This window comes from Microcebus murinus, chromosome 8 (genome assembly GCF_040939455.1).
Source record: "Microcebus murinus isolate Inina chromosome 8, M.murinus_Inina_mat1.0, whole genome shotgun sequence".
Lineage (NCBI taxonomy): Eukaryota > Metazoa > Chordata > Mammalia > Primates > Cheirogaleidae > Microcebus > Microcebus murinus.
This window is the reverse complement of record NC_134111.1, coordinates 77,667,654-77,681,780: the sequence shown is the minus strand read 5'-3', so window position 1 is coordinate 77,681,780 and position 14,127 is coordinate 77,667,654. Positions and strand designations below refer to the sequence as shown.

The window sequence follows — 14,127 nt, the reverse complement described above, 5'->3', positions numbered from 1 at the left end:
AAGAAGTAGAAATTATAAGGAAGCAGAGAACAGGTAAAAATTCTAAATGAGTAGAGCTGCCCAAGTAGGGTAGGGTCTTTTCCATAGAGTAGTGAGTTTCTCATCATCAGACAGGTATTAGCAGGGCCTCTTTACAAACTTACTAAGAACCAAATTCATCAACTTACAAAGCTGGATGCATATGCTTAGGTAAGGTTCTCTTTTAGAGAAACCATAATTTATATTTTTTATAAGAAAATCCAAACATTTAAAATTATTGGATACTTTAAGTCAATGAAATCAAGCTTAGTTATTAAAAGATAGTAAACTGGATGTTTAACTCTAATATGTCTCTATATTTTCAGATGAGACATCTTATAAAAGTACATTCTGAACCATGTATACTCTAACAAATAAAAAGGAAAAGATTTTATGTAGTATTAATAATCATGAACACTTACTGGATTTTTCCTTATTGCTAGGATGTATGTTGCATTATAATAATTCACGTGGAAGTATGCCACATCAGGGGGTCCAATCATACGCTACTGGAAGTTAATTAAAGGCCTTATGTTACTGAAGGTGAAACATCTCACTGGGCACCAAAAGTGTGATTTAAAAACAAGGGAGGGATACTGTTCCTGTAGCAGCCGTACATTTCAAAGGGCATAATTTTTCTTTAAGTTTTTTTAGGTTTATACAGCATTTAAAACTCACTTTTATAATATTTCTATAATAAAGTCTACAATCATTGTAGAAAATCTCTAAAATGAAAACACCATAAAGAAAAAAACATCACCCATAATCCTATCTGTCGGAAAAAAAAATCTCCCATTGTATTTTCTTTGAGTGTTCATCATACAAGTATGCATACATGCACGCCCACACACATGCACTCATCCACATCTATGTTTTTACTCTACAGTATAATTCACAAGTATTTTAGAGATAATGTATACTGATTTTATTTATTGTATCTGATCCTTAAGTTACATGCAAAAAGGAACTCATATCTAATTATATTTCCGCAGAGATATAAAATTCTTACAGAGATGTAAAATTTTTATTTCTGAGAGGCAAAAATATTCTACCCTAAAACACAATAAAATGACACCATACACTATGTCTCACTTGATAAGTACAATAGTATCCATATATTTAATTATTCCACAAAAGCCCAAGACTATTTTTGACTGGTCAATGGAAGCAAATCATATAAAGTTGTAAGTGAAGCTAAAAGTTTCATTCATGTTAAAAGGTACTTTCAAAGTACATTGAGACATGTATCCGTTTCATCTCATTTCAGATATAGTTTGATAGTTTTTAGTAATTTTTTTTAATAGAGTGTAAATGGAGTACGGATGCTCCTTGACTTTTGATGGGGTTACGTCCCGATAAACCCATCGTATGTCAAAAAAGCACTTAATACATCTAACCTACCGAATACCATAGCTTAGCCTAACCTACCTTAAATATGCTCAGGACACTTACATTAGTCTACAGTTGGGGAAAATCATTGAACACAAACCTATTTTATAATAAAGTGTTGAATAGCTCATGTAAGAGTGACATACCACATATTGCTAGCCCGGGAAAAGAAAATTTGTAATTTGAAGTACGGTTTCCATTAAACGTGTATCGCTTTCACATCATTGTAAAGTCAAAAAATCATTAAGTCGACCCATTTTAAGTCAGGAACAGTCTGTATTTTATTTCAACATTGAACTTGTTGCTCATACCTTAGATCAATAAATCTCTCCAACCATCATACCGCTTTCCCAATGTAAGTACAGGGAAGGGAGTGGCAAATAGAGCTGGGATAAAGAAAGGGGAGACAAGGAAAGACAAGAGAGGAGAGAGGGAAGGAAGAACAAGGAGGCAACAATGCAACAAGAAATGGAATGTCAAACACTCATCTTCAAGGTCCATGTTAAATGCTTTGTCTTCCCATAAAAACTAATGTCCCAGCCAGGAGTCATCTCCCCCACATCTATAAACTCCCAAGTATGTTGTTTCATACATGCATTATGACAACTTCTGCATCAAAATACATTTTGTATTGTGCATATCATCCACCACACAGAACATAAGCTTGTCCAGAGCAGGGGACAGGGTGTAGCTCCCTCATTTGCACAAAGGGCAATGCTTAGAGACAAACATAAACATATCTTCAAAAAGCTCTTTTTAGTATTGCATCCAGTACTCCAAGATCTTTCCTGTGACTATCTCATTTGATACATGCAAGAATCCTGCAGGGTACCATTTCATAAACAACATCACCCTCAGTGAGGTTAAGTGACTTGTCCCAGGTCTAATGATCAAGGTAAGTGGTGACAATAGGACTCAAATCCAGGTGTTCTAGCTCTAAACTTAGTGCTTTTTCAGCCACATCACACTACTGCAATCAACAGGGTACTTAGAATCAGGACTAAAAACAATTACTCATCAATTCATGAAATGCAGGTGCCTTTTTCAGCCCATCGCTGACACAGTAAAAGTGATTTGATCACTTTTGGTTTAATAAACACTCTGCTGCTGAATTGTGGAAGGATGGTGGTAGGAAAAATTTCCTCTCCGCTTGCTAAGCTCTCTTATTTTCCTTTTTCCAGCTAGTCAATTAATTCTCAAAATGCCTCTCCATTGTGGAAATGTATTCTTCTTAATCAACCATTTGATCATCCAATTAGGATAATAAAAATATGCATGCTATTCAAAAAATTTTAATATTTTAAAATAGATTTCTTCCAATGTTTTGGTAACGACCAAGCATACATAGTATTATCTTCACTTCTATAGATTTTGCCCAATACTATTGTAATGTAGTTTCCCTACAGGATTCTAACTTGTTTTAGCAGACATTTGCCTAAATTATTCAATTCTTTAAAACTGAAGAATTACTTGTATTTCCAATGATTATCTGCATCTCATTATCAACACTTCCTTCCTTACCCAAACACCAGTGAATATTTATTTACTGAGACTCTATTCTGCACTGGACACTAATGTGTGTCAGGGAACAAAACTGACACATTTGCTCATGAAGATAACAGACCAGTCCAGGAAATAGGTAAAGCAAATACAAATAAATATGTACACAATAAGAGGTATCACAGAGGAAAAATGATGTTGAGTGAAGAGAGACTGGATTTAGTTCAAAATGTCAAGAAATGCAGAAGTCCTTCCTGGAGAAATACTGTACCTGAGAGGAGAAAGATGTCGCCACCCGGTGAAGAATAGGGATCTGCCTGAAGGAGGTGGAACATTCCTGCCATGGGAGTTTCTTGGGCTGGAAGAAGTGAAAGCCGGCTTCACCAGTTGAGGCAAGGGAGCAGTGGAAGAGTGACAGGGATGAATTTGGAGAGATAAGTAGGGCCAGGACATGCAGGCCTTGTGGGCCATGTTAAAGGCCCTGGATTTTATCCCAAGCAAATGGTAAAACATTGAAAGGGTTTATATACAGGAAGCATATGAGCCAACGGATGTCTGGGTTAAATTAAACCACCACCAGTATTAGTGTAGGAAGCTGAGTCTTCACTCGGAGCTCTTAGCTCTGCTGTTGTAACAGTCGAGTAACAAGGGGCTACTCTTTAATGTCTCTGGGCCTTTGTCCTCTACTGTGGAAGAAAAATGCTGGGTTATCTAAAAGTTTCTCCAGCTATAACATTCAAAGACACCAGTGGATACTGACAAGTAATTTAAATGCTGAATAGTTGGACTCTTCAAGATTTGTCTATAGTGTGGTGTCTGTTTTTACAAGGATGAAATTGCTTATGATCAAACCATAATAGGGCATGCCATTTTCATTCACCGTTTTTCAAAATAAATGGAAGCATTGTTAGGTAACAAGCTATAGTCTGAGGGTATTTTCACTGTTATAAATCTTCTTCTGTATGTTTAACTGCCTGCTTAGAACAATGCTTTACTCTTTTACTACTCTAATAATGCTACCTTACATCTGTATAGTTCTTTGGTTTCAAAGCATATTCTTTCTTTAATGATAGGGACCAGGTGTTCATTCTCTCTTTATAGTGCCCAACATACTGTTCCATATAAGAACTGTTTTGTTTTTTTAAGACAACTAATAACTATCAGTTGGAGATGTCAGTGAAAAGGAAATGCACTAACTACATTGAGGGCCTGGGGAAACCCACAACTTCTGGAACACAACTAATCTTGTGCCACAGCCCTGTCTGAACCTTTGAGTGGTTCCTCCCTGTTCAAGCCCAGCGCTCCCTTCACAACTTAGAACCCACCTACTCTTGCAGATGCCTCTCATTCCCTCTTCCTCACTAGTCTTTTCTCACCTTCAGAGCACCTCCCCACACTTAGCTGTACCCAAGGATGACATGAAATATCACAGCCGTATGCTTTTGTTCCAGCCATTCCTTTATCATGCCAAGTCCATTTTCTGCAACACAAACATGGTACAGACTCACAAGGCGGGTGCCGTGAGATGATTCACTGTTCCCTCAACTTTTCTATATTTGAACAATTATTTAATTCTTGTCCATACAGGAAAATCAACTGACAAATAAAGGATTCTAAACACAAAAGCAAGCAAGGACACTAAAATCCTGTGGAAGTCTATTTAAAAAAATCATCCAGATAATCCAGAATATGATTACTCATTTTTAAGATCAGTGAAATGATAATTGGACACCCTTCTCGTGGCTCTCCATGTTAGCATCTGCATACACAGTGGAGTCCATGGACCCAGTGTCACTAACATCATTCAATACAATTTATTTATAATGTAGCCAAAAAAAAAAAACTGAAAGCTTCTTTCATAAAATTCATATGCCCCTGATTGGAATAGCTCTCTTTCAATTAGGAATACCCCTTAATGCAAAGTAGGAACTACCAAATGAGCCACTACAATAAGGTTTTTGTCTAAAAGGCAATTCAGTCTTTAGCTGCCAAATATGTACAAAAATAAACCAATTAAATTCAGTAGATTTAGTTTGGGAGTGGAAAAAATCCTATTTCCCTCTAATTGTAATCAAACTCTGTTCTTATATATCTTTGGAACATCACTATTTTCTACTTTTTCTCTAGACTTGATTTTAATGTCTCTGCTAAGGAGCGCTTAAAGAAGAGCAGCTTTATTTCTGAACACAAGTTATTAAAACAATGAAATGTCTTTCTTTATAGTGGCTTCTAATTAAGACATGTGGATTGAGTTTCTGCAAGTTTTTATATAATTGTGATATTTAAAGAATGTTGTCCTCATTTTTAGATGCAATAATAAGAAATTGTACTTCTTTTCCAATTACTTGTAATGGCCACCTAGGTCACCTCTCAAGTGCTTTTGATCTCAGTAATGTAGCTAGAAGAGTAAAATTACATTTCCCTTTGAAGTTCAGCTTTCTACTCCTAATTTTTTCATTCTTAGTAAAGTCCAAGTAAAAATTTTAAATAGCATAGCATCTAAGAAAACAAAGATATTGGGCTAAGTTTCAGAAATGAAGGAGTGTTCAGACAACAGAAATTAGTTGTCTTTATAGCTACAGTCTATTATTCATTCAATTAATAGAATAATATAAGCATTCAATTTACTCAGTTATTTAGATAACAAAAGTAGTTATTGTTTTTATAGTATAATAGGTACATTCCAGCAAAAACAGCCAGAATTAAATTCTTTATTCTAAAGCCCATTTGCTCAGCAAATCCAAATTAGAAAATATAGCTCACACATAGATCAGAGACCTAATGGGATAGCACTCTTCCCGGGTAAGTGCTCTCCCCACCTTGGGCTAAACTCCCTTCTTTCTAGCTATGGAGGATCCATGGTCTCCTGTGCCCAGGAGACTGGGACAGGAAGTTGTTCCAAGCACGAAAACAGCCATCATAGGAACACTGGCTTCATTTCCTATTCACAGAGACAGTGGTAGGAAAACTCATCTCTCCCTTTGAAGGAAACAAACTTGGTCTTCATGGTCGTGTAACATTTATTATATTTATCTGAATCTTCAAATAACAATGGGAGGGTTCATACTCCAGTTCATTAAAATAGTTTCTTAGGAAATTTATATGCTAGGCTGACTGACATTAAACCTTTTCACTATACAAACATTATGCCATTTACCTCAATTCTTCCCTTCCCCAATTATGGGATCGTTTACAAGGAATTACTGAGAGACATGATTAAATAACACAAATAATTTTAGACTATTTTCAGCATCTTCCCTATAAGCAAGGCATTAATTAAACAACTCTAACAAATCCAAGGCTGAAAGATTCTGCTTGGCCAGTGGTAGACATTCTACTTGAGGCTGAATGTAGAAGCGCATTTGAAGAAAGATCTGGTGAAACCAGTTTATCCTATAATTCTTATCACACTTCATTTATTTACTAATACCTTAATGAGTACCTATCATGTTTACTGAATTTCATGAAAGGAAAATGCTAATGAAATAAAAAGGTTCAATCCCCTGCCTCTCAAGAACTTACTGAGTTAGAGAGATAAAATACCAGATTTGAACTCGAAGACCAAAAATTAGAATCCCAGTCATCCCTGTAACATGAAAAAAGCTCACTAACGTTGCTAGGCTTCATTCCTCTCATCTTAAAATTGGGATTATACTATACGTACACATGAAATAAGATAATATGAATAAATTAGTTTCTAGCACAGTCATTCAGTGAATGTTGGTTGACTATGAACTTATAGAAAATATTTTATAGTAGGCTATGCCTACTTTTAACATTCCTTATATTGCTGCTATAACATGTAACTACTTCTCATCACCTTTCCTGACTCATTAAACATGTCTTTGATAAACAAAAGAATGTAAGTGCATATTCACAGTTAGGTTTCAGAACAAGATCAGTCAGGATTTTGTCTTATAGGTGAGAGCCAAACTTCAACAAAACAATTACACAATTCAACACATTACAGTACTATCAAAAAGACACAGAAGGGAAAAGTAGACATGGCTTGGAGAAGTCAGGAAAGTCTTCATGCAGGGGGTTGGAATGCACAGGCCTATCTACAAAATGCTGAAACAGATGTTTGTGAAGAAGTGACTTGTGGGCCTAGATTTTTGAAGATTTATATTCCATGATAAGAATCTTTAATTTGACCCTGCAAACATCAATGAGTCAACAGCATTTGGGGCAAAATAGTAGCTAATCTTAGTCTCATCAGAAAGTAAATTTGGTCATAGTGTACAAAAGAGATTGAAGAAAGAAAGATGATCAAAGATTAATGTTTTTGATTGGAATTAAAAAATCATAAGGTAAAAAAATTTAAAAAAAGAATTTTGGAGATAAAGTGGGGAAATGATACTTTGAAATAAAAATATCTTCTTCGTTAGCCAGAGGCACAGAACAGGCACTTAAGTGAAAGGAGACAGTGGTATGACACTAATCAGCAGAGACATAAGTGAAGTTTTGAGACACAAACAATTCCCTGGACTACAGTATAAAAAAAAAGCTCTCAACTCCAGCTGTGCATCGGAATTATTTATGGAGCTTTTAAAATTTGACTATGCTTGAGGCCTCACCCTAGAGGTTGTGATCATAGCCAGAGTTGAGACTCACTGGAGCAGAGAAAGAACAGAGGGCAAAAACTGAGCCACAGGGAACTCCAAGAGCAAGGTCAGAAAAGGAGATTGAAAAGGAAGCAAATTTTATAGAAGTAGGGAAAAAAGCACAGAAATAAAATTTGACAGAATACAAGAGAAGAGGAAATTTCAAGAAAGAACCGGTGTCAAAAATAATAGCAATTGCTGCTTAGAGGTCAATGGGGATGCATCTAAAACAATGCTTGGCTCCCGGCAGGTGCTGAAGAGGTAGGTACTCAATGAATGAATGCTGAGAATAGCATCTTCCGCCTGGGGTTCACATGCACTGCCAGTTTAGGGATTCTACACTGGACCAGGGCCAGATGGTCTCCTCTGGGTTGAATCAGACTGATTAGGCTAATCTTGAAGTTGCAACCTCCCACTTCCCAGACTCTGTTATAAACATGATCAAAAATTTGGGTCTCTGGCAGAGAAGAAAATGTAACAGCTTCCAAAGTGAAAAACTGATTCATTCATTCATTCAGCCAGCCGGCCGGTCAGACATTTATGCATCCATTCATTCAGCAGCCATTTACTCTAGGGAATGAAGATAGCACTTCAAAACTTAATCTTGAAACTACATGATTTGCATTAATTTGCATATAATTTTAATGTATTTCAAAGCTGTAGTAAAGCACATTTAACATGCATTTTTTGTGAAGTACTTGAAATTCATCTTGACAGATTTTCAAGCAAAAACATATTTTTATTGTGATCAGATTGCTTTTTTCCTAATATCTACTACTGTTCTTCCACATGTGTCAACTTCACTAGAATTTAGTTTGTTATCCTAAAAGTCTTAGACTAATGGGTACTTTTAAAATTATCACATTAATGTTCTTAATGCAAATTTCAGCTTTGAAGTCATTCATTAACAAAAGAGAAGGCCAGATCTCTTTAAGCATGAACTAGCTTTCCTAGTTCTATAACTATCACTGCCATTTTTACAAAAGTTTTAAAGGAAACCAATTAAATTAATATTTTCATGTAATACATGAAGAAATTCTCACCTTTGTCACTGCTTTCTTTCCCATTATTAAAAGTTCCCCATGTATTGTAATTTCATGCATTTCTATCACTATACTAACTTGCAAAAAACTGTACAAAACTAAAGTAGGATGTCACCAATGCTGGATTGTTAATATTAATTCAGTAGACAATGTTTCATCAACTGCGAATACGGATTGTTGCTTTATTGAAATTTCACACAAATAATGACAGTTACATTTTTTAGTTTTTATTTTCTGAGCTGACAGAAACCGATAATCATTCACTAGAAAACTCAATGAGTCTCACATTTTAAGGCAAGAACCAAAAGGAATGGGAATAGAACTTTCAAGTAAACAAAAGCAAAATGAAAGGAATTACCTTGATTCTTACCCATGTTTTCACATATATGTGGAAATAGGCTAAAGAATAAAAAAGTCTATTTCCAAGGGAAAAATGACACTACCTATCAATATTTTAACAAATTTCTTGAAATGACAACTATAATAGGTAACTCTTTAACATGTTGGTCAGAAAAGTAAATATCTGAGTGTCTTCTATATGCAAATTATTGTGGTCACAGGCCAATGCATGATGCCTCATTGAATGGAATTAAAACCCAGCCTACTCCAATTGGCAACTTAGAATCTCTGCCTCTACCAAGTGGTGGAGAAGAACATGGGCTGCAGTTGCACCTATCTTGAATCCATATTTGACACTGAGTATTAAGTTCCAAAGAATACCAATACCTCTGGCTCCACTGCAAGAGTATGCAGCACTAGTGGTGGAGGTGTAACACCCAGCAACCTCAGCCAGAGGCCTGATCAGGCATGGAAAGAATTAAGAGCCAGCTCCTTTTGCCACAATCTTTATAATGTTCTCCAAGGTTATAATCAGACCATAAAATAAAATTTCAGAGGCTCCATTCCTCCTCTCATCCCCCCAAATTAAAGTTCTTATTTGACTTATAATGCCTGGAATTTAGAAACAGCAATAAAACTGGAAATGGAGTCACTTTGGGGACTTTAGCACAGTGGAAGTGAATTTCAGAAAGAGGCTGACCCTACAGCTTCATCATGCGGCCAATCTCATGCTTAGGTATACAAGACGTTTGGAGAAAATGAAAGTGATTCAACAACGTTTTCAGAAACGACTGAAAAACTAGGTAGAGTAGGAACAAAGACTGTATTCAGCATGGTTGTCACCAATTACCACACTCCCAACGGTGGCATCCTGTATTCTCACCTGGATTAGGATGAGATGTACTCAGGGCCTCTTTCAAGTATTCCACTCAAGCTTATAGAAACTGCAGTAGATAACTGTTAGGAAATCACATGGGAGTGTGGAATTTAGAACTTCACTTACACTTGGAGTGTGACTCACACATGGTTGCCACTGTGAAACTCTGCATTCTCAGATGAGAATAAAATTTCTCCGTTTGGTCTTCACCAGAAATATCGCTGCCACCTGTGCAACCAAAGAGCTGGCAAAGTAGTTGGGACCGAGTCACATTAATGACTGACAAACCATCTATGAGGAAAGTCAGGTAAGCCAGAACTACATCCCTCCAGCATAAATATATATGGGTGACCTCAAATCCCATGAGCATGGTTCTTCTTTGCCTCAGTCTAGCAGACTGTCAACACCATCAACTGATGATTAGTGCTTAAATCACAAGCATAGGATAACTGATTTTTCTAGAACAATTTGCAAAGTCATTCCACAGCACAAGAACAGAGGTGAATATAAAACGAGAGGAAAAGCTGGCTGTGGGAAAACACGAGCAACTCAAAATGTGCCCCAAACTTCCTACCCTAACAACTGCCATTCCTTCAGAAGCAGCTGAGGATCTTAAGAGCAAAGCCGAGAGTGAATGAAGCCAAAGGGAAGAGTTTACTAATAAGTAGCTAATTAATACTTTTGCCTTAAAAATGATGAAAGTTGGTATTTTAAAAGGATTATTTCAAATAAGCAGCTCCATCATAGCACATAATTCTCTAAAAGGCTATCCAAGTACTTAAATATTTTGTCCTCAATCAAGGAAGTTAGCAGGAAAAATATGTTCCACATTACACAGCATGGGACAATTTTTAACGAGTTGTTTTCCAATTTCTTCTCTTTCACTATTTACTCAGTACCATCAACAGGGAGAGGTGGGGGGTGTTACATTCAACCCAAAATAAATGGGAACAAATTGTGCAACAATTTGAGAAATATGTTTATTATATAAATAGTTATAAAATGAATTGAAGTAAATCTATTATTTGATTGGAATTTTAAAGTCCATTTACACACTGCACATATTTTGTTTCACCATAAACTGATAACTGCTAAAATAAGGCCAAACTTTTTAAATACTTTAAAAATTTTTAGAATATATTTAGGTTTACACAAAAGATGTGAAGATAGTACAAATATTATTCCATATAATACTTCACATTCTCCTGTTATTAACATGTTGCATCACATGGTATATTTGTCACAATTAATGAACCAATATTGGCATATTATTATCAACTAAAGTCTCTACTTGATTCATACTTCCTTCATTTTTACCTAATGTCCTATTTCTGGTCCAGGATTCCACCCAGGATTATATTTAGGTGTCATTTTTCCTAGGCTTTCCTTGGCTAAGAGAATTTTATAGATTTGCCTTGTTTTTGACCATCCTGACAGTTTTGAGGAGCACTGATCAGGTGTTTTATAGATACTACTTATGTTGGATTTGTCTGAATTTTTGGTCATGATCATACTGGGTTTATGGGTTTTTGAAAGGAAAATCATAGTGATAAACTGCTATTTTCATCCTATCACAGCAAGGGGCTATGTACTGTCACCATGGCGTATCATTGTCAATGTTAATCTTGATCACTTGACTGAAGAAGCGTGTGTCAGTTTTCTTCAATGTAAAGTTATTCTTTTTCCCCATTTTAGAAGAAAGTCACTATGCACAGCCCACATTTAAGGAGAATGGAATTATGCTTCACTTCCTTGAAGACAGAGTATCTACATAAATTATTTGGAATTCTTCTACATAGAGGACTGTACTTCATCCCACTTATTTATTCAACAATTTATTTATATCAGTATAGACTTCATGGATTCTTTAAATTTTTTCTTTGGGTTTACTCCCCAAACATCTATTTTCTTAATCAAACTTTTTCAGGTTTAGCCACCGGGAGTCCTCTCACTTGGCCCCTGTGTCCCTTTGCCATATTCCTATCATTATGGGGGTTTTGAGCATTAAAAAAAAACCTATCTTTCTTCCTTGGCACTACAAGATGCTACACGCTTATCTTCTATGTTACCGTTTTCAAACCTAAAATTAATCATTTCTCTAAGAAGTATTGGTTCCTTTTATAAGAACACGTATGAGAAATCAGCATTTGATGCTAGTTGTAGTTGCTGCTACTGGTGCATCACGGCTACCATGCTCTCTCAGCTCTCAGAGCAAGGAAATACACATGCACATACTAACGAATACAGGGATACCTGGGAGATGTCGCAGGTTCAGTTCTAAACCACCCCAATAAAAGCAAATATCGCAAAATAAACAGCGTCACATGAATTTTGGGGTTTCCCAGCACATTGAAAAGTTGTGTTTATACTACATTGAGGAAATATTAATGTACAATAGCATTGTGTCTAAAAAACAATGAAGCTACCTTAATTAAAAATATCTTATTGCCAAAAAATGCTAATGATCATTTGAGCCTTCAGTGTAGTCATAAGCTTTCTGCTGGTGGAGGGTCTTGACTTGATGTTGGTGGTCGCTGACTAATTAGGGTGGTGGTTACTAAAGTTTGTGGCAGCTGTGGCAATTTCTTAAAATAAAACAATGAAGTTTGCTGCATCAATTGACTCTTCCCGTCATGAAAGATATGTCTGTAGCACGATACGCTATTTGATATAATTTTATCTACGGTAGTACGTCTTTCAACATTGGAGTCAATCCTCTCAAACCCTGTCACCACTTTATCAACTAAGTTTATGTAATATTCTAAATCCTTTGTAAACCCTTTATTGTCATTGCAACAATGTTCATGGTTTCATCGCCTGGAGTAGACTCCATCTCAAGAAGCCACTTTCTTTGCTTATCTGTAAAAAGCAAACTCCTCATCCATTAAAGTTTTATCATGAGATTACAGCAATTCAGTCATACCTTCAGCCTCCACTTCTAATTCTAGTTCTATTGCTATTCCCCCATATCTGCAGTGATTCCCTCCACTGAAGTCTTGAACGTTTCAAAGTCATCCATGAGGGTTGCAATAAATATCTTCCAAATTCCTGTTAATGTTGATTTTTTTATTTCCCCTCACCCCATGAATCACAAACATTCTTAATGGCATCTAGCACAGTGAATCATTTCCAGAAGGTTTTTGATTTACTTTGCCCAGATCTATCAAAGGAATCACTATCTATGGCACCTATAGCCTTATGAAATATATTTCCTAAATAATTATTGAAGGTCAAACTTACTCCTTGATTTTGGGCTGCAGAATAGATGTTGTGTTAGCAGGCATAAAAAAAAACATTTGTCTTGGATGACCAGGTGCATTGGCAATTAGAAGTCATATTTGGAAAGGAATTTTTTTCCTGAGCAGTAAGTCTCAACAGTGGGCTTAAAATATTCAGTCAACCATGCTGTAAACAGATGTGTTGCCATCCAGGCTTTGTTGTTCCACTTACAGAGCACAGGCAGAGTAGATTTGGCATAATTCTTAAGGGCCCTGGGATTTTCAGAATGGTAAATGAGACTAGCTTCAACTTAATATCACCAGCTGCATTAGCCCCTAACAAGAGAGTTAGTCTGTCCTTGGAAGCTTTGAAGCCAGACACTGACTAGTTCTCTCTAGCCATGGAAGTCCTAGATGGCATTTTCTTTATCTCCATTGAAAATCTGATGTTTAGTGCAGCCACCTTCAAAAATGATCTTAGCTAGATCTTCAGATAACTTCCTGCAGCTTCTATGGCAGCACTTGCTGCCTCACCTTGGATTTTTATGTTATAGAGACAATTTCTTTCTTTAAACCTTGAGCCAACCTCTGCTACCTTCAAACTTTTCTTATGCAGCTTCCTCACCTGCCTTAGTCTTCTTAGACTTGAAGAGAGTTAGGGCCTTGCTCTAGATTAAACATTGGCTGAAGAGAATGTTCTGGCTTGTTTGATCTTCTGACCAGACCACTAAAACTTTCTCTACATCACCAATAAGGTTGTTTCACATTCTTATCATTAGTGTGTTCATAGGAGTAGCACTTTTGATTTCCTTCAAGAAATTTTCCCTTGCATTCACAACTTGGCCAACTGTTTGGCACAAGAGGCCTAGATATTGGCTTGTCTAGGCTTTTGACATGCCTTCCTTGCTAAGCTTAATCATGTCAACATTCATTAAGTTCGCCCTATAAGGGCATGGATTCATGGCACCCCAAAACGATTACAATAGTAACATCAAGGACCACTGATCATATCATCATAACTGATATAATAAAGGAAAGAATGTGGAATGTTGTGAGAGGTACCAAAATGTTATACAGACACATGAAATGAGCAAATGACGTTGGAATAATGGCACTGATAGCCTTGCTGGATGCAGGGT

At 36.3% G+C, this 14,127-nt stretch overlaps 1 protein-coding gene across 1 annotated transcript in view; it reads right to left on the bottom strand.

Annotated features, from left to right (window-relative positions):
• Window positions 1-14,127, bottom strand: part of PARD3B (par-3 family cell polarity regulator beta) — a 970,516-nt gene that overhangs the window by 709,200 nt on the left and 247,189 nt on the right. The window lies entirely within an intron of this gene.